Source organism: Alligator mississippiensis, chromosome 16 (assembly GCF_030867095.1).
Source record: "Alligator mississippiensis isolate rAllMis1 chromosome 16, rAllMis1, whole genome shotgun sequence".
NCBI classification, from domain to species: Eukaryota; Metazoa; Chordata; order Crocodylia; family Alligatoridae; genus Alligator; species Alligator mississippiensis.
Window position 1 is genome coordinate 16,488,159 of NC_081839.1, and position 26,305 is coordinate 16,514,463.

General features: G+C 55.5%; 1 protein-coding gene and 2 long non-coding RNA genes across 3 annotated transcripts in view; all 3 read left to right on the forward strand.

Moving 5' to 3' along the window:
• Positions 1-26,305, forward strand: part of LOC132246613 (short transient receptor potential channel 2-like) — a 578,215-nt gene that overhangs the window by 283,286 nt on the left and 268,624 nt on the right. The window lies entirely within an intron of this gene.
• LOC132246638 (uncharacterized) lies at positions 1,367-2,787 on the forward strand. The gene is made up of 3 exons (XR_009458024.1): positions 1,367-1,487; positions 2,062-2,120; positions 2,762-2,787. It is a non-coding gene; the product is annotated as an uncharacterized LOC132246638 (long non-coding RNA).
• LOC132246636 (uncharacterized) lies at positions 6,175-6,961 on the forward strand. Its single transcript, XR_009458022.1, has 3 exons — positions 6,175-6,267; positions 6,634-6,738; positions 6,926-6,961. It is a non-coding gene; the product is annotated as an uncharacterized LOC132246636 (long non-coding RNA).

A 26,305-nucleotide genomic window follows, 5' to 3' on the forward strand; every position in this document is an offset into this window, starting at 1 on the left:
GTTCTTTTGTAGAGAAAACCTTTCTTCCCTATCCGCGTCTTCAGGGAAGGCAGTGCAGAGAGCCTGGCCCTCTGCTTCCAGAGGTGGGGAGAGTCAGGATCTGGGGAAGTGTCATCAGTTTGCCAGTGGGCAGGGGATCTGCTTTCCCTCCGATGCCAATATGGGACTACTGAGTAGGAAAGACACGCTGTTCTCTTGCCTCTTTATAAACCCTAGAAATAAATTTGGAGGCCTGGGGACCCTTCTCCTTCCCTGTCATCCTTTCCAAGGTTTCAGGGAGGGTTTGTGCTATGGCCGGTCCCTGCCCCCATTAGGGCATAAGGGCCGTCCTGACTCCAATCTGTCCTCTCCTCCCCTCCAGGTGAAGAAGGCCGTCCTTCATTTCGTCAGGACACTGCTCAGTGTGCAGGGCCTGGATGACTGGGCCTGGGACTTAGTGGCCTATATTTTCAAGCAGTCCAGCTTGTCTAGGAGCCAAATGGTAAGAGGAATGGATGCTGGGGACTTGGGGCTTCTGTTGTAGCAGGCTGAAGCCTGCCATTGTCTTGAGCAGGAGTGTGGTGTGCCTCAGAAGTGCCAGGCTGAGTCATTAGAACCAGGGTCAAGGCGGGAGGGCCAGTTGGGTCATTCCAAGCTGGGAGGGAGAGCCAGGCAATGTGGGCTCCTCCAAGCCAGAGCTGCCCCAGATTTACGCTGTGCCACAGGGGAATCCCAGGGCCTTTTTGCCTCAGCTTCCCCACTCATCCAATGATGACTGAGCAGTGCCTGCCTCACAGAGGGGCTGGGAGTGAAGGCTGCTTGGTAAAGCTCCTTGAGATCCAGACACGGAAGGTGCCATGAAAGTGCCAGTTGTGCCCAGCTCCCCGAGCAGCCACGGGCGGGTGCATTGGGAATGGACAGGCTTGTAGCAGCATCACCCCCCCAGTTCCAAAGTAGTCCCACATGGCCATGCTTTCTTTCTCTTTCCAGCCACATTTCCTAAGGTTCAGGGGCTGCTGGCGCGACTCCTGGTGAGTAGCCCTGGAGAGGTACTTGCCAGAGGTGTGGGGAGGGTCAGTGGTGTGGGGACATGTGCCTGTAGCCTTAGCTGGAGGAGCACGCTCTGTCTCTTCCCACACTCGGCGCTGCCCTGTGCTGGCACAGTTCCCTTCCCTTTGCAGAGCAGAGCCAGGCTCTGCCCCTGCCTCGCAGCCTGCGGAGGGGCATGCAGGATCAGCCTAGCACAGCACTTCAGCCTCTGTCTGATTGCTGAATGCTCTGGCCATGTATGGTGGAGGCCAGTTTCCCTCCTAAAGAAAGCCATGGAGTCCCACTCCAGAGCTGAGCCCCTGTTTCTCTCGTGCTGTCTGTGGTTGCCTTGGCCCTGGGTGACAGCAGCCGCGCACATTCTGCCCTGCGGGCACTGTGGGCTCTGCACCGCATGATCCACCCTGCTGTTGGAGAGCAGTGGAGGGTCAAGATTCCCATCCTGCTCTCGACTATTGAAGGTAACAAGCAAGGAAGGAGCACAGTATCTCTGCAGAATGGAAAGGGAGAGGGGAGGGGAGGTTGCAGCCTCCTGGAGCCCCCCGTGGCACCGGTCCCCCTCTGCAGCATCGCATGCTTGAGAGCTTCTACTCTTTGCCAGGGGGCGCGAATCCAGGGGCTTGACAACATGGAGGTTGATGGGACCCAGGGTAGGGTTTGCCCATGAAGGGCTCCACCAGATTAACCACTCTCCTGCAGTTCTCTGAACTCTTGGGAGGTTTCTGTTGCCAGAGGAAACGTCTGTGCACGTTGCCTTTCTACGAAGCCCAGTCCTGTACTGTGCTGTGCCGAGCACATCCGTGAGGTGCTGAGCACCCTCCAGGCCCCTTATGGCCACTTCTGCAGGGACTGGTCATGCACAACGTTCAGACATGCCAGCAGGGTATATACTAGAGCGCAGGGCCTGTGACCTTGGGATCCCAGGAGGTGACTGGGTGCGGATGCAGGAGTTGCTAAAGACTTGATGCCCAGGGAGGCAACTAAGACTCTTCTTCAGTGCCTATGGCAGTGACACCCTTCTTGTTTGCCTCCCAGCTTCAGGAAATCCTGAGACCTCCCAGGACAATGTGTGGTGGGAGCACCTGCTGCTGAAGGTACAGGGTGGCTCTCAGAGCTGCTGTTGCAGCCAGCCAGGGCTGTCTGAGAAGGGAGGGTTCCCTCATGCCTCAGGGAAATGAGGTGATGAAAGTCAATAACCCAGCAAGAGTCCAACTTGGAAGGTTTGCCAGTGTCCTTGAGTTTGGACCTGCATCTAGAGTTGTCCATTTGGGATCCTCCAGCCTTTCCGTACAGTCTTTGAGCTCAAGAAATGGAAGGAGATGAGGCCTTGGTTGGGGGCTTCTGCAATTCCCAGGTCCTATCACAATGCAAGTTCAACACAACAAAGCACTCAAGTCCCTGGCAGTTGGAGGTGCCCGTTGTAGAGCCCATGGCGCCTTTTTGACTTGATCCAGCCTCCCCCCTCTACACAATCTCTCCCCAGTGGACAGGTTTCTTGGCACAATCTCTTCCACATTTCTGTCCACTGGTGTCAAGGTTGTGAAGGATCCTTGGGCAGAGATGAGGAGGGGAGAGCAAGAAGCAGGAAGATCCTAGGGTGTCCACCTGGAGCGTTCTCCAAAGGCTGCCAAGTCTCCCTGTGAGATTCGGGTGCTAGAAAGGGCACAGCAGAGGAGGACGACAGAGACTCAGCCCATGCACCCAACCCTTTCTTTCCCTTCACTTGTGCCCTCAGTTCCTGAACATGACACTGAAGAGCATTGTTGACGATGCCTGGAGCAGTCAGCTGAGCCTGGAGCTGCAGCACCAGACAGCCAGTTATGCCTGCTCCTCCCCGGAGAAGGTGCGTGCTCTTGGCAACGGCTGGGTTTCTGCAGCTGTTTGGTGGTGCTGTGGCAGGAGGCTGCAGAGAGTTTCTCTCCACAGTTTGCGCTTTTCCGTTCTATTTTCTTGATCAAAAGCATTGTCCTTGGTCGTCTGCTCTCTTCACTGACCCGAAGGGAGAGCTTACTGGGGCTCTTTCTCTGTCTTTAGCTGCCATTTCCCTGCAGAGTGGGGCCAGTTATTCGGTGTGTGGGTGCTGGGGCTGGACTCTCTTGGTCCTTCCTAGGGATGGGTGTGTTTCTGGGCCGTTCTTGTCCTGACCAGCAGGCTGCTGTGTTCCCAGCTCTTTGGTGATGGTGGTCTCCTTCTTTCAGAGTTTCCTATATAAGGCACTTGGTACCACTTTGGCCTCTTGCCAGGATGTTGCCCATGTGAAATCCCAGCTCCAGAAATCTCTGAAGGGCACAGATTACATGAACGCTTCTGAGAGAGAGGTGAGGACCCTGTTCTCTCCAGACATATCAGGTCCTTCCGTGTCCTCACTTCTCTGTTGCTTTGTGTCTCGGGTTTGTTTGCTTCCTGGCCTTCCCTTGTCCTTTCCCTCAGACAGCCCCCTGACTTGTTGCGGGTCGGACGGGCAGTTCTAGTATCAGGGAGATGGGGAGGACTCTGGGGTCTGTCAGCCAGACAGCCCTGCTCACTCCCCAGTGCGTTTCTTGGCTTCCAGCACGTTGTGACCATCCTGGCATTCTCAGCCGAGGGCCACCTGGACCTCACCCTGGGCACAATGGAGGACTTTGGTGCGGCTCTGAGTAAAGTGCAGGTGTCTGGGATAGTCGGCCGCCTGCAGGTAATGGAGCTGGGGGGTTTCTCGCACTTCCTTCCCCTAGAAACCCTTGAGAAGAGCAGCTTGGCGGTGGCTCCTCTCCCTGGTAATGCCCTCTCCCAGGGAACATGCTCCACATCAGGTCTCCAGTGATACAGGGGGGAACACAGTTTCTACTACTCAGGTTTTTCATGTCCCAGGTTAATGGGTCAACAATTAACCAGCCCCTTTCAGGCACTGAGGCAACTACATCTGATGTTCACCCAGAGAAAGAGATTGTGTCTTTCTCACATCTTTCAGTTAGCCATGGGAGAGGAGACATGAGCCCTGTTGCCCAGCCTCAAAGTACCAGCTCCGAGTGCATAATCCACATGCCCCAAATGCTGTAAAATGGGCCCTAAGGTTCTTCTCTAGGGCTCACCCAGCCCAGCGGAGCCGCCACCATGGCTGAGCTGAGCACCTCAGCGCTCAAAGGTGTTTGGGTCCAGGCCGCATCCAGCAGGGCGTTCACGGTGCCCCAAACACCTGCCGAGCTTCAGCTTCAGCTTCTGCGCAAAGCACAACAGGCAGAGCCACCTCCTTCACACGGACAGACCTGCCGCAGCCTTCCTGATGCATTGTGCTCAGGGACTCCTTACTGCCAAATACATGAGGCGGCCCTGGGCACAATGCATCTGCTGCCCCAGTTCCTGTGGGTCACAAACTCTCCCCCGCCCCTGCCCCGACTTCCACGGCTCAGAGTGGCACTGCAGCTCTCTCTGCCCGAGTCACCCAGGCTGCAGGACAGAGAAGATGAGGCATCTGAAACAAAGCACTGATGATGGTGCTGTCAGAGCTGTGGGTCTCCTGTGAGTGGCAGGGAGAGCCGGTATTGCTGCTGGGCAACTCCTTGGTCAGCAGTGACTCCTACTTGTGGGGCAGAAGGCATGGGAAGCCCTGGTGTGAGTGTCATGTCACCCTGTACAGGACTATCACCAAGGGAAAAGAGCCAGGACCCACAGGGCCTTGATACTGGCCTACAGCCGAATTGCTGTCCATGCCCCCCAAACACAGCTGCTCCCCCGCGTGGAGCATGATCTCACCAGGAAGGTCCTGCAGTATTACATGACCAGCTGCCAGGTAAGAGCCTGGGACTGCACCATGTCGGGAAGAGGCCTGCCATGGGACTGATGTTTCCTTTGCACTTGGGTGCCTAGAGAGGCTCTGACTATCTGATCCTCCCCCTGAACTCACGCCTGTGATGAGCATCCATGTTAATCCTTCTGGGATGATGTGCAGTGGGAGGGACCCATGCATGGAGAGTGCTGGGATAGACGCTCCTGACATCCTGTCCTGCGCTGGAGCGGGGCACGCATTCATGCCCTTGCACCGCTCAACACTCCCCAGCCCAGCCCTTTTTTGGACCTGGCAGGGAGCTGTAGTCTGGAGCCGTCCAGGCATTGACGATTGTTTTGCATTTCACTTCCCAGGTGCTTGGCATCAACTTTGTCAATAAGGTAAATGTTCAATGACCCCACCTCTGCCTGTGCTCTTCCCAGACCCCACCTGGAGGAGGCACAATGACCTTCCCCAGGCGGGAGTCCCTGCTGCTGGACCTGAGCAGGATCCTGGGGCAGTAGCCAGCACAGCCCTGGCTCTGTTTATGGCTCACCTGGGAGGGCAGCCTGGTGGGTTTCTGGGGGGAAGCTCTCTGCTTCCCACATCCATTTCCCGTGTGTCATGTCTCCATTTCTGCCTTTCAGGACTTCATGAAAGAGGAACCAATGGATTCCTTGGCCTCTCATGTTCGCCTCAGGGCCATGCTTGCCATTAAGCACCTGAGGTAGGTGATTCCTGCCCTGGCCCTTGGCACTGGGATGCCCTGGTCAGAGATGAGCTCCTTCCTTAATCCTCCGTCATTCTTCCCATCAGATCTGGAGCTGAGAGACACCTGCAGGGCTCAGGTCACAGGCTGCTCTCACTGCAGCTGGGGTCAGAGGGTTTGAATGTGTTTGGTCCACTTGGAGATTTGGACTTGAAAGACTTGGTGGTGGTGGTGTTTGTGGGACAGCTAGCAGTGGCTGGGGGGAGTGCCAGGAGCTTGTCAGCTGCCAGGTCCAGCGGGGTTTGGATTTCGGGTTCTAGGTTCAGATCATATCTTAGCACCCACTTTCCCTTGGGGCTGGCAGTCAGTGTGACAGGGCTTTTCGTCCTCTCTTTCTTCTGCCAGCAAGGTGAAACCCTCACTAAATCGGGATGAGAACAGAAACATCCTGGATGACTGCTTAAAATGCCTGCTGCCTCTTCCAGCTGTTCAGCAGCTGAGGGAAGAGGGTGAGACCTCTCAGGACTCTGTCCAAGTACAGGTATACCTAGACAGCATCACCTGCTGGGACCTGCTCCCCAGCCTGCTCTGGGTCCTGGCAGTCACCCCTGGCCTCCCTAGAATGGTTCTGGGTTTTGTGACGCATGCTCCCGCTGGCCCTGAGCTTCCCTCTTCTATCTCCTGCTTGCAGGCACTGCACGAGTTGTCCATGCAGGCCTTGGGCGAGCTCATGAGGGGCCTCCTTGAAGAAGACCCCACTGAGAATTGGTTCATGGAAATGTTCCATGTGAGTAGCCAGCAGGAGCAGGCAGAGCTGTCTTCCTGGGGAAGGGGAAGCGGGGCAAAAAACAGGGAGGAAGGTTTCCCTCGGCAGGGCAAATGAGAGGGGAGTCTCCCAAGGTGTCCTTGAGGCAATGCATAGTAATTCCCTTGCATCCCGTTGACATCCCTAGTAGCTGCATCTTCTTGTGCCATGGTCACTCAACAGCTGCTCTGGCTTCAGGGGAATTCAAGTCTGCCTGGGGTGTATCCAGCTGATAAAAGAAGCAGATTGCTTGGAGGGATTTCAGTGGTGATGGTGATGTGTGCTGTTGAAATGGGTCCTCTGAGCTGTTGTCAAGGTTCCTCTGACAGTAGTTTGCTCTCCCAACAGCTGCTTGAGCCGTGGATCTTCTCTGACAAGGAGTGGGAGAGAGAGAGGGCCTTGCAGGCCAGCTCCCAGCTCCTTGTTGCCTATCAGGAGACAGTCTATTGCAGAGTAAGTATGGTCTAACTCTTGCCTTGATGTCCTCCTGGCAGCCTCACCCTGAGATGTAGAAAGCTCCCCTAGCAGACAGGGCCCCACAGGGATGCATTGCTGTTTTCACCTTCCGGATCATACATCTGAATATCACTCTAGCCAGACACAGGCACACGTCATTCATTTCTTGTTCCTTTTTTCTCAGCTACAAGAGCCTTTGGAGCAGTTTGGGTCTCTGCTGGGGCTGCTGACACCATACACTTGCAGCTCTCTTGCTGCATCCCGCCTGTGGGCCGCCGACTGCATTTTCTGCCTTCTGCAGCTACAAGGTAAGGGCACTCTGAGTAGGTGCAAGTGACTCTGCCCCTCTTCTCCATCTGGTAATGCCTACTCGTCTGCTCTGTCCATTCACTGCTAGTCTAACGACACCTGAAAAGCACCTCAAAAGGGCCACGACTGGCCCTTGGAAGATCTCCTCCTAGGAGAGAAGAAGTGCGTGGTGTGAAGGGCCTGACCCTCTTTTGGGAAGTGTGAAAAGAAGCCTGCCTAGCAGAAATGGGGAGAGGATTGTAGCAGCTCTGATCCCGCTGCACCTCTGACCCCACTGAAGTCACTCAGACCTCAAACATCATCCTTGGACCACACTGCCCATGACACCGCACATGGTTCCTCCATGGAGCCACGGTTCTGTTTCAGACATCATTACAGCACTTTTTCCTCCTTATTTTCATTCCAGGCCAGTCCAGGACAATGGATGCAGCAGAGGGGGAGCTGAGAGGTCTCCGGGAGGAGCTCAAAGCTGCCAGCCCTGAGGCTGTGCTGACATCATCCTGCCAAATGGCGAAGGTCAGTGGCTCAAGAAGCTGGTGTGGAGACTCTGGGAGCTGGGTGTCCTTCATTGTCCGGTCTTTTGCTCACACGTGGTTTATCTCTTTCTTTGGCGTGCATGGGGGAGGCATTTGGGACACATATGGTTCACCCACTGTTTGCCCATGTCCATGTAGAAAGAATAAGTCAGAGCAAGATTAGAAAGTCTGGTAGATAGTTCTGTCCTTGCACAGAAGAACAAACCTTTGTCAGTACAGCATCCAAGTGAGAGCCTCAGCCAGGACTTGGTCTCCTCATGTGCCCATTTTAACTTATCCTGAGGTGCAGCTTGGCTGTGTTTGTGTTGTGTTGTCAATTGATGCTCTCTCCGTTGAAGAACGGTGGAACGTTCAAACCCAGGATTCACCTCTTGCACATGCACCATGTTGCCGTAAGGCCCAAGCTTATACACGGCACCACTCTTTAATATCAGTCTTGAATTCTGGGGTTCAGTGCAATTTCCCTTCTTTCTATTTGTCTCCAGGTCACTGGCAAATTCTTGCCCTCCACCCAGGCCCTTGATTTGGTGGGGACAATAATGGATGGCATGCTTTCTGCCAGCCCCACGTGTGCCACAGCAGCAGGCCACTGGTTCTGTGCAGTCCTGAGGGAGAATGGAGATGCCCTTCTGAATGAGGTAAAATTGAAGCTGAGGAGGATTTCTGCATTTGCCTTATGCTTTTCAAACACTGCTTTCATGTGGAGTGGACAGCAATCTTAGTGTTGATCCCTGGACATGAAGCAAGTTCCATTTCCCTTGCTAGCCAGAGATGTGGGGGGGAAGAGCAGATCAGCCGCATCCAAGAGAGAGAACACAGTGACCTAGATTATTGAGAAGAGCTTTCAGCCCCAGCAGGTTTGGAAACATAGACTGTGGGGCAAATACAGCAGGAGAGGGCAACAAGGAGCCTGAGGCACCCGGCTGTGGCTGGGCTGGAACACCATGCTTAGGCATGAGGAACAGATGCACACTTCCCTCAGTGCCACACCATGCAAAGGGTCCACAGCAAGGCAGGACCTAGAGATGGTTGTGTATCCTCAGGCATTTCCCAGCCTTGGTAGAGGCTATGTGAAATGCTCTTTCCATCCTGCTCCTCTCTGCAGGGTTGGGAACAGGGCGCAGGAAAGACTGTATGCTAGAGATACTGCAGCCTCCACCCTCTCCCTGTTCTGGATGGGACTGGCTATGGGCAGCTGGACCTACTGTCCTGCAGGCCCGGCCATGTGCAGAATAGGGAGGTGCAGTTAGAACTGAGAAGTGTGAACTCCAGTGTGCAGTTCCAGCAAAGCTGGTCTCACCTGGAAAAATTACACTTACAATCATCTTGCTCGCGGTCCCAGGGATTCTCACAGGGGTTCTGACGTTGGCGGTGCTTGTTGGTCCTGAGCTGAGCATCCACACAGCAGGTCAAAATTAGCTTCTTCAAACCACCCCCAGATGTCGATATTTGTTGGGGTGTTTGTGTGAGCAGGTCAGGCAGAAATGGGTCCCAGGCAGACATGCAATTAGATTGTAGGTGTGTGCACATGGGTGAGGGAAAGGCTGAGGGGGTGCAGGCTGGTTGGTGTCTGCCCACATGTCATGGTGTCCATTTTCACCCCAACTAGGGGCATAGGGACGTGCTCACTTCTTAGGATCAGCCGGAGGCAGCAGTGTCTGGACACTGGTCCCTCAAAGCAAGGAATTTCTAAGATGGCAGCAAATTGCCAAACTGAGGGAGGACTTGATTTGGAGTGTGGTGGCTGAATGAGAAAGGGACCCTTGTTCTTGCTATTTTTTCTCCAGGTGCCGGACATCCTGTCCACTATCTTTATACGGATGCCAACAATGCAGGAGAGGTCCATGCGAGGCTTCCTGTTAGAAGGCGTTGGCATTCTTGCCATGTTTCACCTAGAGGCAGTGATCACCAGCCTCCTTGCCAAGCCTCTGCCAATGGACAGGTACTTGCCACTCCCTACCTCTTGTGCCTGGTGGCGCGCACACATCCCATAGCCTGGCAAAGCCCATAGAGTTTCAAGTCAGCTGCAGATCCTTTGGGTGACTTGGTAAGAGTTAATGTCCAACTGTGTTTGGGTAGGAAATACCAGGCTCATGCCTAATGGCATTGGCAGATGACATGACTGTGCCCCAACCCCGTCCTAGGCCAGGAGAGCCCTTGGCCTTTGCTTCAGTGTCCTATTGCTTCATAACACCACAGGAGCATCTGCAGCTCATATGTAATTTGTGTTCAATTTCAGTGACACCTCTGAGCTCTGGAGGGCCTTGGGGAGGGATGATGTCTCCACCCTCCATATACTCCGTTTGCTTCTGGAGAAGATCCACTATCCAGCTGGCACAGAGGGTAGCCCATCTGAGGGCACTGCAGCCCTGGGACCTCTCGCAGTAAGTGACAGCCCAAGCCCAGCTCTGTCCATTCCCCCTTGAGGGCTAGAGTCCTGGTTCTCAAGAGCTTGAGGTAGGATGCCAGGTCGTGGGGCAAGCTTTTCTCCCTTGCTGTCCTGTCCCCTGGGTCGCCCCCGCTCTTCCATCAGCAGCAGAAACACAGCAGCTTCATGCTGCGTGGCTGACTGACTCCATGAGACTTTGGAACTGGGAACTTGTGTAACCGAGAGGCTCCTTCTGCTTTGCAGCTCTGCGTTCAGGCTGCTGGTGCCTCTGCACTTCCCAGGCAGAAGTGCAGGGATGTGACTGGGAAGGGAGTGACTGGGAAGGGATGTGACTGGGAGCGTGGGGATGTGACTGGGAAGGGAGCTGCTGCCAGAGCTGTTCTGAGCTCTCCTGGATGTGAGGGAGAGACCTTTAGACTTGGAGTTATGGATTTCCAGGTGTCTTCCCCAGGCTGACTCTGGTCTTCTCTATCCCTTCAGGCAACATGTGCATCTCTGGAGATGCTGACTACCATGCACTCCAGCTCAGTCCTGAGGGAGCTACTCCCCGAGCTCCTGTGTGCTCTTCTAGAGCAAGTTGGCCACACCGTGGGGCAGGACATGCCGATGCCCACAGCAAGCATCCGGCGGAGGCAGCTGCAAAAGGGGCAGGTGTGCACAGTGGGCAACCCTTGCAGGTAAGGAGTAGGCTGCACCTGGTTTCACAGGTTTGGCCTCACTTCAGTCTAGCTGCCTGCAAGGTGTTCTTGTCCTTGCTAAGGGCTGTGCTGAGCTGCCTTGGTCCTGGCAGCTGAAAGTATCTGGGGTTGTCTGAGAAGCACAGAGTGTGAAATGTTGAGGCTGGGAGGGCCTATTTGTTCCTCCAGTCTGAGCCCTCTGTGACAGGACTGGCAGTTTTAGCCCAGGGACTTCACAACCTCCATTAGTGACCAGCACACGCTGGGCTCCCGGTGCTTGGGACCTGGGCATGTGACTTCTGCATGCTCCCATGCTCTACATGTGGCCTTTGTCCTTGTAGGGAGAGAAAAATGGCTGCCCAGTTCTTTCCGCAGTGCATTTGGCTTGGGAGAGCCTCCACACGTCCCATCTGGCTTCCAGCACTGATTAGTGCAAGGCCCTGCCCTCCCTGTCCCTGTCGGGATTGCAAGGCGTGAGAAAAAATGGCAGCATCAGTCTGATCTGAGCTGCCTGCCTTGCGCAGCAAATGTCTAAGTAACGGGCCCCCGAGTGACAGGGCGTTTTGGTTCTGCTCTGGACGCAGCATCTCGTTAGGGTCTGTAAATCTGTAAATCTTCTCTCTCCCCAGGCTTTCTATGGAGACCCTGGCCTGCGCTATATCAAAGGGCCTGGGGGAGAGAGTGGCTGCAGACCTTTCCAAAGCAGGAACCTGGCCACTACTTGAGAGCCCTCAGACACACCACGAGGGGGTGTGCCAGCTGGCCAGGTAGGAGAGGCAGGCTGGATTGCATCTGTGCTCTAGGCAGCGGGACGAGTGGTGGAGGGGAACTTTCTGTGCTGAACATGCAGGGTTGTGTGGGGCTGGAGACCTAGAGCTCGTGCTCCAAGCGATGAGAGCTGCCGCCTCAGAGCAAATGAGTGCTGGCAGTGCCCAGCCGGTCCCAGAACTAGTGGTTTTCTCTTGCAGGACTCTTCTCCCACTGGGAGTAATAACGCCCCAATTTATAGGGCAGGTCTTGAAGTGGGCCAGTTCCCCAACGGAAAATCTCCGTGTGACTGGTACGGCCTTCATCAGCCAGGTAAGGCCCCAGAGAGAATAAGCAGTTTGATGGAAAGGTGGCTGTTTGCTGTGCTCTTTCCCTGGGGAGTCCCCTGGTCCCCTTCCTAGGAGGGAGGATCACTGGATATGGTTGAGAGGTTTCTCTTCTGTCCTGGCCCCTGCATCGCCACTTCTGCTGTATGTGAAGGAGAGGTAGACAAGGACTGCCTTACAGACCTGCCCCTACTGAGCCTTCATCCTAGCCAGCAGCTCTGAGTTTGGTCCTAGCTCCTGCATCTTCTATAGCCACCCAGCATCCCAGGTAGACACTGCTCTAAAGCAAGCAATGTCCCAATCGACTTGCATCGGCATCATCTCTCCTGCTTAGACTACACCCCTGCTTTCATGATTTGCCTGGCTCTAAGCAGACAAACCTCCCCATGTCCAACAGGAGTGCACCGTGTGCTGAGGCTCTTCCTCGCGGTGGTCTGCGGGATTGTGCTCTGGCATGGGTTACTTTTCTGCTGCAGGGCTGGGCTGTTGAGAATGACTGTGCTGGATCTCACGGACACATTGATTTCTTTTAGCTTATGTGTGACCCAGTCCTTGAAGATCAAAAGCTCCTGAAGGCAGTCCTTTCTTTACTTCAGCAGCGAGCCAGGGACACAAATAACCTTGTCCAACAAATGGCAGCCAGAGGACTAGGCAACATCGTGTACGGTGCCCCTGAGCAGGTGAGGTTGGAATCGCTCTGCAATCTCTAGAACGCAGCTCGGCTGTAGAGACCAAACAATGAGGCAGGGCCGAAAGGGTGCGCAAGGCCTGGAAGTGTATGCAGTTTTGCTGTCTTACCCCTTGTGGTGTGTCTGGAGACAGTTGGGTGTGACAAGTGTAATTTTGGTTTAGAAGCGGGTGCCTTGTGTCTCACAGGCACACGGGAACGGAGCCATGGGGTCATGGTCAGATGAGGTGCCAAGCGCTCTGTGAATGGGAAAGCCCAGAGGTGAGGGGCATAAGAACTGATCAGTGTGTCGTGTCTTCTGTTTTTACAGCTAAAAACCCACCAGAAGGCCGTCGTGGAGACCCTGTTCCAGGCATCATTTGTTCCTGCCAGGCCTGAGATCAGGGAGGAGGGCACGCGGGCACTCACCCGCGTCTTTAAACATCTGGGGACGGATGCGGGGCCCCTGGTTGAGGATGCAGCTATGCACATCAGGCCCTTTTTTAACCATGTGAGTGAGCAGCGCTCCCCACCCCCATTCCAGTGCTCTTCATTCGGGGCCGTTTCAGAGGTGGGAGATGCACTTGCTGCCCCTTGATCCAGCCCAAACTGGAAGATGTTCAATTCTGTGGAAGACATGAGTTTTCAGGAGGAAAAGCAAGTGAAGAGAACGGGATGACAGATGGGCCCTTGTAGACAGGGAGGGACGCTCAGCAGACGGGACGAGGCTGCGGCTGGGGTCACAGGGCTCTGTAGGGCTCTGGGGCTCTTTTCTGCTGTGTTACTTCTCCTGAGTCGGAAGCAGAGCTGGGCAGAGACAAGCGACCACAGGGGTGGGGGGTGTGGTTTTGCTGGGATTCAGGATCGGAGCCCCCAGTGCCCGCATGTTCAAGGAACGAGGCTCGCTGCTGCTCCCCGAGCTCTGCTGAGTGCCCTGGCTCCCAGGCAGCCCGCCTGGAGCAGGACCTGCCAGAGCCCACCTCCTGGCACACCACCTGGCAGGCTGGAAGCCAAAGGCTCCTGGCAGGAGCTGTGCCAGGCCCATGAGAGAGAGGCTTGGTTGTGACCACACGGGGGTTTCTCGGCCACAGGACAACGACGGTCTTCACGCCGTGGCTTTCTCCCTCTTCGGCGCCCTGGCAGGCTGCATGAAAAGAAGGCAAGCCTTTTATAAAAACCAGGTGAGGCAGAGCCTGGGAACACTCCTGCTTCACCTGGAGGACCCCAACCCGCAGGTGGCCAAGGTAAGAACCGGTGACACTGATTTCCTTAGTCCCGCCAGGTCTCCTCAGTCCAGGCCCAGGGGCACTCTGCCCTTCCTGTGTCCAGTGGTGACCATCCCCTCCCCTCCCCTCCCCTCCCCTCCCCGCTGAGGCGGCTTCATGCAGGCACCTCCTTGAGCTCGGGGCTGCCTCCCAGGTCCAGGGCAGCTTGCACACCTGACCCCCCTGTGCATGCAGGAAATCTCCCTGCCTGGCTTTACTGAGGGGAAGACGGGTGCTGCCTGCAGGTGCCATGTGAAAGGCAGGAGAAGTCGTCCTTTTGCTCGCAGCCGCTCCTTTATGCCTAGTGCCAGTCACCTCCTGGCCAGGCCATCCTGTTCCTGGCCTGGGTGCAGTCCTGGGTCAAGAGGCAAGCCTTGGCCTCAGCTCAGCAGTCAGCAGGGAGTACAGACCTGATGTGCCTGTGTTTTTCAGGAGTGCAGAACAACACTGGGCCTGTGCTGCCCTTACCTGGGCTTAAGGAGGGTCCAGGCAGCCCTGGCCTTCCATACCCAGGGGTCAGAGCAGGGGAAGCAGGAACAGCTGCTGAGGGATGTCTGCAGGCATTTGGTGAGTGAGTTTGTGAGTGGCAGGAGCTGACTGAGGTCAGGGCTCATAGGATGTGGAGAGGGAACTGGGGCACAGTGGAAATAACTACAGGGGTTGGGTCTAGGACCAGGAGACACGGGACAAGCCAAGATTGCTCCTTCTAGTCCCTTGGTGCTCCCGTTTCCTCCTGATCAGTCCCAGCATGTGGTGTGTGAGCACTTCTCACCGGAGGGAGCTCACGTGTCCTTGGCTCTCTCCAGGCCAGAGAAAAACCTGCTCTTTTGGAGGGTCTCTGCCAGGCAGCCCAGGGACACTACTCAAGCCCGTGGCCAGAAATTCAGATGGCAGCCATCCAATTTACAGGTGAGAGAGGATGCCTGGTCCCTTTTCATTCTCCCTTTCACCCCCAAGAGGAAAGGTAATGCTGTTGGTGAGCAGGATCAGGCTGTTAGTCAGCCCGTGCCTCAGGTTCCCCTGAAAGGATTTGGAAAGGATGATGCTCCCAGTGTTGCAAGGCTGGTGTTGAGAGGGATTCAACCGGACAGTAAGGCTGGGGGCTGTGGCAGACAAGCCCTGTGCTGTGATTCAGTAGATCTGAGCGATGGAGACGTGTCAGGGACATGGTCATCCAGCACAGCTTACTATTGCTTAGCACCACTTCATGAGGAAGGCAGTTGGGAAGGGGCACGGGCCTCCTGGGCCACTGGGTGCAGGGACCTGGTCCTGGGAGCAGTCCTGTCAGAGAGATCCCCACACGCCCGTATTGAGCCCAACTTGAAAGTCCTTGGGCTTCTCTTCCTCCTGGGAAGGAGGCTGTGTCCGCCTGCATGTCCAACCCAGCTTGTCAGGGAAGGCTGGGTCCTTGCTCGGCCTGCCCCTGTGCTCAGGGTGCTGAGAGGCTCCTGGTGCCCTTTCCACCCCCAGTGCAGCCCAGGGAAAGAGGCAGGTTTCTGTGGATTACTAGAGCTGTTGGGAGCAGCTTGTGCGTAGACTGCCCTTTTCTTCCTGGCTTCCAGCCCTTTACTTAGATAATGAGACCCAACAGTGAACCTGTTGGCCACAACCCACCTGTGATGGCAAACACAGCACAGGGGAGCCAAAAACCTTCCCCTGGACTGAGTTTTCCTTGTGTCCTGACCACGGGAGCTGATCTGTTCTCCCTGTTGTGTGTTTAGGTATCGTTCTGGAGTATGCTGCCCCCAGGAGTGCCGGACAGATAAAGGTTGCACGCCTGCTGAGCTGTAAGTAAGAAATCCAGCCCCTGCACTTCCCTCCCGGAGCCCAGAAGGAGCTGAGAAGCTGCAGGGACTGACCCCTCCCTGTGCTTTGGAGCCCAGTTCATCCGCTCTGCCCTGAGGATAGCCTAAGAGAGCCTTGCCCCGAGCAGGCAGCTCACATTCCCCTGGAGCAGCAGGGTGCAGCACGGAGGAGCTGAATCTGTGCACCTCCTGACTGTCCTGCCCAGGCCCCGGCCTCACTTGGCTTCCTAGGGTCCCTCAGGTTGGGGAAAGTTGTAGCCAGTGCCACTGAATGCCACTGCCAATCCTCCCCTGGGCAGCCTGTCTGTCAAGTTCCTTCATCAGGTGCAGACCAACATGAACCAGGCCTGTTCCACACCAGGTCTGAGTGCCCAGTCACATCCCCTTGGCAATGGCAGCTCTTGGGAAGGCTTCTGGTGGCAAAGGCAGGAGAATCTTGTCAGTGGAAGCTGTTGAGAATCTCAGCCTTCCTCCATGGGCAGCAAAGCTGCTCAGTGCCCACCAGAATCAGCATCTCTCCTGGGCTGGGAATACAGGAAGATCCCAATGGAGCAGCCACAGCCATGTCTGTGTGGGAAAGTTTCTGTAGCTTGGGACCCAGAGAGACCACAAGTCTGGGGCTGTTCGAGATGCTGGTGATGAGATGATGGGAGAAACACTGCATCCATTGTGCACTGCCGACCCGCACATCACACCAGAGCCCCATTCCCCAGGGATGGCCTTGCTCTGGCGCTGCCAGCATGTGTGACCAGTGTTCCCCGGAGGTGGAAGTGTCTGTTCACTAATGTCTCCCTCTCTCCATCCAGCTCTGCAAACTCTGGGACAGGACACCTCCCAGGAGGTCCAAGATGTGGCCACTCAGGTTGCAGAGGCTATTTCTAAAAGCCCTTGGGGCAGCATATTGCAAGAAGAGGAAAACCATGGGCATACCCTTCCCTATATCACTTCATTGCTCTGTTTTGGGTGCCTAAGGCCCCGCTCCATTTAAAAGCAAGCTCCTGAATTTGTATATGTTCAATAATAAATGATGTTCTGCGTTCTCCTGACTCTTGTTGCTTCTCTCCTCCTGAACACAGCAGAGAGAGAGGAGGGTGAAGCCTTGTAGCTTCACGAGTCTGTTTGGCTTGGGCTTTACGGTCAGGTTTGGGTACCTTGCCTTTTGGTGGGGTTGTGTGGACAGTGAGCTGGGAATAGGTGTTACCACACGGTAACCAGAAGGTGGGACTCTGCCGGGCAGACAGGCTAGGAACAGATGTTTGGGGATGCTAGGGGGAGGATAGATTGGGTTAAAAATGGCCACCTGATCTAACTGAACTTCTGTACAGTTCCCAGAATAGCCCTGGGGTTTGGAAAGCCCAGCCACTGGCCCCAGCCGTGGGGCTGCTCTTTTCCTATCCCCCACCCCTGACACAAGGTTATTTTTAGCCCCCTAACCCCCCCTAACCCCCTACTGACATAAGACATTCTCTCCTGAGCATGTCTCTATACCTGTGTTTCAGCCATGTGTCTCATTTACATACATGTATGTTTCATTAACATACTTTGCTCTGCCCTGGGCGGGGTGGGGGTGATTTTTAGCATTATAATGAGACCTTTTTCTGAACTTCTTGTTATCTTGCAGGTGTCAGGGAGACATTATCCTGCTGGTGTCAGGGAGGCATTCTGGGAGTCTTCCGCAGCCTACATGCTGTGCTCTTCAATCTTATCTTGTAGAACCTCACAGGGGGAAGCACATGGGGTGCTGCAGCAGGCTGCAGAGAGGCTGCTCCTGGCAGGGGAATCACCATGGATCTGGGTCCATGCAGGCAGTTTTCCTTAAGCGTTCTTGGGGATAACTGTTCTTCTGGTGTGGTTTAGTACCCGCCAAGGTGTTGGGGCTTAAAGCCCACTTTATGGACATGGGAGGATCCTCCCTCGCTTGCTTCTGCAGCTATGTCTGAGGACAGGCAAAACTTGAGGGGCATCCGAACCCCAAGCCTCCGTGCTTGGGCCTGCTGGTTGTAGGGCCACTTATGGGTCTGAACTGACTCACTGATTTGGACTTCATTGGGCGGATTTGGCTTGGAACGTGAAAAATGTCTTTAAGAAATAAAATGTGCCTCAAAGAATGCTAAAGCGGTTTCCCTTTCATGGCTTGTTGCCACAGCTAGCCAGCGCTGCAATGGCTCGTCTCATGCAAAAGGCTTCTTGCCATTTTTGTTGGGATCTTTCTGCTCTGTAAAGACATGGACCACATCTCCATCCTAAATTAGGCCTGAGGCCAGGGAGCCAAGGTGCTGGAGAACTGTCCAAATCTCTACAGGCCACCAACCTTAAAATCTTAAAATGGATTTGTCCTGGAGAAGGCAGGCAGCCTGAGTCTCATTTCCCCTCTTACTGTGTTCCTTGTATCATGGAGCCATACAGGTCCTTTCCTTAGCCTGGGTGTAAGGCAGAGCAATATCAAGGCTTTAGTAAATGAATGTGCTGCTTCCAAGGACTCCCTTAGACCCGGGACAGGAGGTCTTGTCTACAGCATAGGAGATTCAGTGGGAGCGTCTACCCGGGCCTTTAGGGAGCAAAGCTCCTGGGTGCGCGTCTGCAAGTGCACCCAGATCACAGCACACTGAGCCAAGTCACAGCAGCGCTAGGGGGGAGGGGAGCCAGGGGGTCGACTGGGCTCAATGTGCTCAGAGGGGTTGGCTGGGGCATGAGGCTGCTTCGGCGCGGGGCTCGCTGGCAGACAGCCCCAGCACAGAAGCACCCTCGTGCCACAGCCAGCTGGATGGGTCTACTTGTGTGCTGCTGTGCACAAAAAAACTCTGCAGCTGTGTATTTACAAGTCCTACCCTGCTGCAGAGTTGATTAGTTTGGTGCTCTTTCAACGACGCATGGACAGGCTGTGCGGTTCATTAGGCAAGTGCGCAGTAAACGTCTCGTGTAGACGTGCCTGGCACTCCCAAAATACCCCCATCTGGGGAGCAGGGCTAGTGTTGAGTTGTGATGACCTCCTGATGGCAGCTGGGAAGACCCTCTGTCCACCGCTCTCAGGCTACTCATGTCCAGCCGCTCCCCAGGCACCTGATGGAGCTGGTTTCTGGAGTTGCTGCAAAAGGTGAATCCAGAGGCTTTGCAGAGAGGTGCAGAGACCCCTGCCCCAAACCCCAACCCGCTGTACGGCATCTGAATTCCCCCTCCAGATCCGAGACCGGGCTTCTATAACAAAGAATGGGTAAGAATAAGCATCGTGCCAATCCTTGCCTGGGCACATGGGAAGATGTTGAGGGACCCTGAGGATGCCCCGGTCAGGCTTACCCAGTGCCAAAGTCTCTGGGATCTCAACACTTTGGGATATTTCAGGGCATTGAGACGTGGACTTACCTGGCAGGGCGGTGAGAAGCAAGAGCAGCTTCCCCCAGGACTGCACAGTGCTGGTCCGCAGGGCTGGTGGGGCCCCAAACCCCTGGACACCCCCTGCCAGCCCCAGCCTTGGCGGGGCCAGAAGATGCCAGCAGATATCAGGTGTTTGTGGCTCTGAATTTGCCTCACTTGACCTTCACAAGGTCCCCTCACAGTCCAGCACCTCCCGCTCCTGGAGACAGGCCCAGGAAAGAGCCTCAGTGGCAGAGGGTGCTGGTGGCAGGGAAGCTGCAGGGGCTGGGCCGTGGGAGAAGGAGCTGGGGCTAGAGGTGGCCCAGAGGGCTGGTGTGGCCTGAGCGGAGGCTGGAGGGTCAGGGCTGGGGTTGGACTGCTTGTGGGGAGCAGGGGGATGTCCATGGGATGCGGGTCTCTCCCCACAGCCTCCAGGAGCCCCCCTCACCTGCCCCAACCTGGCTCTGGGGTACCTGGCACTGGGCACCAGGGTTCCTGACTCTACCCTTGCTGCCAGCCCCAGCCCTGCCCCAAGCACTCGTGGGGGAGCAGGGCCAGGACGAGCAGGGCCCTGACCAGGGTGGTCATGGTGCTGCAGGAAGGGAGCCCAGAGCCCAGCATGGAAGCTCAGCTCCTGGGGCCGTGGTCCCCAGCACCCCCGGGCAGGTCCTTGAGCAGGATTGAATTGGGATTTGCATAGAGGTAGTGTGCCAGGGGAGGCTGGGACAGATTAGAGGGCATGTGCACTCCTCTGTCCCTGGCCAGGCCTCTCCGTCTCTGCTGGGGAAACCTGGTCAAGCTCTTTAGGCTTCACCATCACACCCCTTTGGATGCGAGCATTGTTTGTGGTATATGATATGTACCTTCAAGGGGCCAATAGATGGACCACCCAGTCTTTCCCCGTGATGCCCTGCAGGTGCGGTTTGTGGTGGTGGGAGTTGTAGTTCTCCCTGCACGATGTGAGCATGTGAGTTGATGAATCCTGTTCCTAATCAAGATAAAGCTGTCTACCACTCCACCGGTCTCTGCTGAATGGTGACTGGAGGATGGGGCCCCAAAGGCGCAGAGGTCTGAGCGAGTCCCCCGTCCCTGGGATCCGGTGGCATACAGCAAACACTGTACGGTGTCACAAGTGACCCGTCTCTCGGTCAAGTCACGGGCATCCTGATTAAAGGGGTTTCAGCGTTCATTCAAAGAGAAAAATGGAGCATTTCAAAGTTGCACCAGCATCCTCCTTCACTGGAAATCTTGGGGAGATTGGAGGAGATGGGAACAGAGGCTTCGATTACACCTTGCAGTCACAAAGGCTGCGGAAGAGGCGGAGGATTATAAAATTGCAGTCATGCTTCACTGCACTGGGGATAAAGCCCTAGAAGCTGACAGCAACATGCAAGGGGTGTCAAAACCCTTCCTGAGGTGCTTGCAGAATTCAAAAAGTACTGCGAACCCAGGAAAAACCCTGTCTTTGAAAGGTAGCAGTTCTGGCAGCTTAGCTACAATGTGAACTTGCAGGCATAGGTGATTTTGTAAGGGAGCTCAGAAGCAGAGCACAGCATTGTGAATTTGCTCTTGCCAAGGATGTTATGCTGCAGGACAAAAGTGTCTTCAGCATAACTGCCTGCAACCTGAAAGAAAGGCTTCAGCTAAATCCCTCCCTCACCCTAGCGCAGCCTGTGGATATCTGCAGAGCAAAGGCTCTCACAAGTGCTCAGGCCCGAGGTATGTCTGCAGAAGGAAGCGTGCGTACAGGGGAGCAAAAGCCAAGCTGCCAGAGCACTTTACAAAACCAAAGCAAGCCATCAGTGAAGCTTGCTCCACAGGTTAACAATGAAGCTAACAAAGGCAGAGCCTGCAGAAGGTGTGGAAGCAAACACAAGCCTGGGTCCTGCCCAGCTTTTGGAGAAACTTGTTACATTTGCTAGGGAGTGAATCACTTTGCAAAAATGTGCAAATCAAAGGGAGAGGGTCCAAAATCTGCAAAAGGAGCCAGTACCCTATATATGGTCCCAATGGCTGCAAGGCGGCTTTCACAGACCTTTCATAGCCAGAATGCCTGGTGTAGCAGAGTCATGATCGCTGGCTTGCTAGTTGCTTTGAAGTGAGATCCTGGAGCAGAAGCAAACACTCACCCAGCAGATGTAGCAAAGCCTTTGCAAGGGAAAGTGCGGAAGACTCCAGCTCATGTTACATTGGTTGCATTCGGCAGTAGACACATCCAACCACAAAGTGCAATCCTTGCACACTGCAAATCTGGTGCTAATGAACGTGATTTACCTTTTTATATAACAGACAATAGTGACCCACCAATATGTGGTAGGGTGGCATGCACCACATTAGACCTTCTCCGACGAGTCCATGGAATGGCTCGACAGCACCTGCAACCAAGGCGGACCGTCTCAAAATATACCCAGACGTTTTTGAAGGTTTGGGCCATTTTCCTGGTACCCACCACACCGATGTCGACTCAGCGGTACCACCAGTTGTGCATGGTTGTAGAAAAATTCCCTATGCAACCTCAGGCGAGGTGAAGCCTGCCCTCAAGACAAAATGTGGGCGTAAAACGAATGCCCGCAACAAATGATGGATTGCAAATTGTGCACCCTGTCAAGAGCTCCAACCCAGAAATCAGAAAGAGCCCACGATCTCACATGGGATCCCAGACCTGCCTTGGCTAAAACTGACAGCAGACATTTTTGACCAACACGGACAGTCTCATTTGATCCTAGTCACCTATTACTCCAAGTACCCTGAAGTTTTGCACCTGCCAGACAAAACAGCTGGCATGGTAGTAGGCAAAACGAAGTCTGTGTTTGCTCAATATTTCATACCTAGAGAAATTGTCTGTGATCATGGGCCATTTGCAAGTCACACGATGAAACAATTTGCAACCGACTGAGGCATAACCATCACCCATTCTAGGCCCGGGTACCACAATCCAAAGGCCAGGCTGACCGCACAGTTCAGACCATCAAATCAACGCTTAAGACGACATTGCAGGACGGCTCTGATCTACTTTACTCAATCTGAGCAACATGCCCATTTCCGGTCTTGAGCAAGGTCCAGCGCAGCTTCTGATGGGGAGCCGCCTGCGCAGTCCCCTCCCTGCTACAACGGCGGTGCTGACACCCAGACGACCGTCGATCGCCTCCCACAACTTGCGGGACCTTCAAAGGCACCAGGAGGAGCGCTACGACCGCACGGCTGCTTTCCTGCCACCTCTACCACACGTGGAGAAAGTAGGGATGCAAACAAGTACAAGTTGGACACCAGCATCCGTCACGGCAAAAAGGGATGAACTGCGCGACAGCCCCCAGCGGTAATCAGGAGGAACAGAAGACACTTAGGATAGGATTACTCGTCAGTCCCAGCACGACAAGTTGGTGTACCTCAAGAAATGGCAGCACAGCAAACTTCAGAAGACGAACCAGACCACCATGAGCAAGAGTTTCATCACATTGCAGAGAATCCACCTGTCGCCCAGAGGAACCTGATGCCACCACGCCAACTAAGAGTGGACGTGTGGTGAGATTGCCTGTGAAGAACAAGGACCATAATGGGATAGAGGTAAAGGCTAGAGCCCACTGGTGAGCCAAGTGCTAGCAACCTCTGGCTCCACGATCCTGAAACGTTCCCAGTGTGGAAATAAGTTTAACCAGGCCTCTTACTTGACTAAGAAGAGAGAGAAAGAAAAGAAAAAAGGTGCTGATGCTATGTGTTTTAAAATGTTCTAAGATAAGGAGAAACCTTCATGCCTTTTTTTGTCTGTGTGCAGATGTTAACCTCCTCCTTTCTGCCACACCAGAAGCTGAGAACTGTTCCCAAAACATAGTGTTTTTTTCTAAATAAGTAAACTGCTTACGTGCGACAAACAAATGATCAACATCTTTCTGTTTCTCCCCAGGTTGCTTTGCCTGAACCCTGCGTCTTTTCTCGCTGTCTAAAGTATAAATACGCTTGCAAATTTGTAGAGGTCAGAGTTCCTTTGAGAACTCTCCCTGCGATCACTTGTATAGTTTTAAATAAACCTAGATGGCTCTGCCAATTCTAATACAACCACAACGCGAAGTTTGATTTCTTCCACACCAGTTAAAGTAGCGCCTGATGAACATCCAAGTAGCTAAGAGGGAGCTGCCTGAGTAAAGGATGGGGATGTGGTATATGGGAGGTCCCTTGAAGGGGCCAGCAGTGGGATGTCCCAGTCTCTCCCCGTGATGCCCTGCAGGTGCGGTTTGTGCTGGTGGGTAGTTGTAGTTCTCCCTGCAAGCTGTGAGCTTGTGAGTTGCTGAATCCTGTTCCTAATAAAGATCAAGCTGTTTGCCCCCCCCCCCGGTCTCAGCCAAATGGTGACTCGTGGACAGACCCCAAAGGCATGGGGGTCTGAGTGAGTGCCTCATCCCTGGGACCCATGCCATAGAGCAAGCACTATCCTTGGGCCCATCCCTGGCACTGGGACTCATGTGAGGAGCCCACAAGTGTCCTGTTGGCGATTCGGTTGTGCCACAACTATGAGCATGCCCGTCCCTGCTCCCCATTCCCCATGTGGAGTAACAGAGCCCAGGGAGTGTCCCCCTGAGCTGCATGAGTTCGCCCCGTCCCCTTGCTGGTGGCGGGGGTGAGTGTGGGGCAAGAGGACTATCAGGAAAGTCCACTCCTAGTGACCGCACCGTGCTGGGGAGCTGAGCTGTATCTGAGCAGGGGCAAGAGGAATGGGAGCTATTTCTCTCCGACAGAAGCAGGGGTGGAGGGTTCGGAGGCCATTGTCACTCTGGATTTACAGATGTGGCTGAGGCCGAGCTGGGCTCTGTGTTCCCAGCCCCACCCCACCGGGCAGTGATCAGAGGGGGCTACTGTTTAACCAGGACCCCCTGCACCAGGGCGCTCACTGCTGTGACCCTCCAGCCAGGGCGATCACTGCTTGGGCCACACGGACAAGGACAGACAATGCGCCCAAAGAGTTCAGGGGCTCAGGTCATCTGGGGCGGGAGCACCCCCAGGCCAGGCCAGGCCAAAGGCACCCACAGCCCCCACACTCAGCACCTTGCCTGGGTGGGAGGGAGACCCCTGGTTGCCATGGCAAAAGAGCTGTTGTGTCCAGTGACATCACAATGCCCAGCCTCACTCTCAGGTACCGGCTCCTCCCAGTGCTCTCCCGCCCTTCGCCCGCTCCACTTGCCCTTCCTCGTCCTCGTGCCTTATCTCTGTTGGTTAGTTAGTTCCTTAGTTTAGCAGTTTGTTGGGTAGTTTGTTAGTTCTTTAGGTAGTTTCTCAGTTCATTAGCCAGTTAGATTGTTAGTTTGTTAGCTAGTTAGTTTCTTAGTTCGTTAGGTAGGAAGTTTGTTAATTGATACATTGTTTGTTAGTTCGTTAGATAGTTCAATAGTTAGTTAGTGATTTAATTTGTTCATTAGTTAGTTGTTTGTTTGTGTCTTAGTTAGATTAGTAGTTCCTTAGGCATTAGTTAGGTAGTTAGGTTTAGTCCCTCCTCCTCCACGCTGTCCAAGGTGCAATCTGGACAGCCCCTGACCTGTGCCACCGCTCCCCCCCAGCTGTCACCCCTTGCTCTTCACCAGCAAGTTCCCTGGGGAAGGGGAACAGGACTGGCCCCCAGGGGCTCCTCATGCTGGGCCAGGTCCTGGCCCTGCAGCCCCTGCCCATGCCCCAGCCCTGGGAGCCTTCCTCCTGGCAATGGCCCTGCTGCCCTCTGCTCCCTTGCAAGGTGGCGCCCATACGGGCTCTGGGATCCCCATCCTAAAAGTGGTGCTCAGTGCCACCCAGCCTGACGCTTAGCCCTCATGTCCTCTCAGCACCAGATGCCAGCCTGGGTGCAGACAGATGGGCCAAAAGAAAACTGCCCTCCATTAAGGGGTCCCCAACTGTCCCCTCCATTGGACAAGTGCACGAGAGAAGGGACCCTGCACCCGGTGAGTTTGGGACTGGTGTGAGCGGTGGAGGGACTTGCGTGGTTGCATGTGGAGGGGACAAGGTCCTGCTCCCTGGACGGACTCCCACCCAACCCCTGTGGAGGAAGGCCCTGCCCACGTGGCACGCAGGACTCCTGGCAGGTGCCCGCACGCATTGTGCCCTGGAGGGGCTGGTCGCCCTGCAGCAGCGTGGGCCCAGCTGACGGGCAGCCCCTTGTCTCCCCACAGAGCCAGGAGCCATGTGGGTGGCAAGCGAGGTGAGGGGCCAGATGTGTCCGCACCCCCCCGCTGCCATGAGTCTTTCCCCTGCCCAGGGAGTGGGACGGGCAGCTCTGAGGGTGGGGGTCTCTCCCCAGGTGCCCCGTGCCCCTCCCAGCCCCATGCAGCACATGGGACCCTGGGGGACAGTCTCTGTCTCCCACCAACTCCAGGGGACCTCCAAGACTAAGGTAGGGTCGTGGACTCATCCCCCGATCTCAGGGACAGTCCTTCCCGAATACGAGTGTTTGGGGGGACCTGGGGCTGGGAGGTGGGGACTCACCTGGGACAGGGGGTAACAACCAACCCCTGGGATCCCCGGGCCCAGCTCTAGGAGCCCTGCCCAGCCCCTCAGGGGACCACCAACCCTGCATCACGGGGAGATGGGACCTTGCTGCCCAAGGGAGCCCATCGCCCCAGACGCTTTTTCTTGCTCCAGGAAGACAAACCCCGTGGCCGGTACCACCAGCAGCAGGTGAACGGGTCCCAGCAGGGCTGTGGGCTGTGAGTAGACCAAGTGCGCTGGCTGATGGCTGCACGGAGGTGTGGACCAGAGGGACAAGCCTGGGGCTGGGCTGTGGGATGGAGGGCGAAGGCAGGGCCAGAGGGACAGATGGGGAAAGAGGTGGCTCCGTGCGCAGACAGACGGGCAGTGGCGTGAGGCCTCTCTAACCCACATGCTTTCGTTTCCTGCATCTGGAGCTGAAGGCACTAAGGGCCTGCCTCGCTCAACAGGAGCAGGACGCAGCAGTCCTCCTGTCCCGGTAGGTGTGGGGCTGGGGGGCACCGGGCTGTTCCTGGGGTGCGGCGCAGGGCTAGGGTCTGAAGCCCAGGGCCTGTCCCTGCTTCTGCGCGAGTCTCTCCTTGGGGAAGGGCTGTTTTGTGGGATGGCGCCGTCAGTCTCCCTGAGCCCACAAATGTGCTTTGTCCCCACAGTGCTCGGCAAAGGGAAGAGCAGCTCCTGGCGAGTTGGGGGGGCGGGGGCAAGGCCAGGAGCAGTGTGGGGTAGGGGAGGGAGCAGGCTGAGGCCAAGCTTGGCCAGTTGGGTATATCCCAGAGGACATGAAAGCGGGAAACAGAGGCCTGGCACCTTGCGTGTGGGGACAGGTGGGGCTGACGGGTGCCTCCGGAGGTGCCGCTGTTGGGTGCCCGATATGCTCGGTGCAGCCGTGGGCATGGTCTGACGGGCTGGGGTGATTGTGGTGCAGACTCAAGTGGAGGAGCTGCAACAGGAGAATCGCGCCTGGTGCTGGCCCTCCAGGCACACAGGGAGCTGGGCCAGGCTCTGGAGG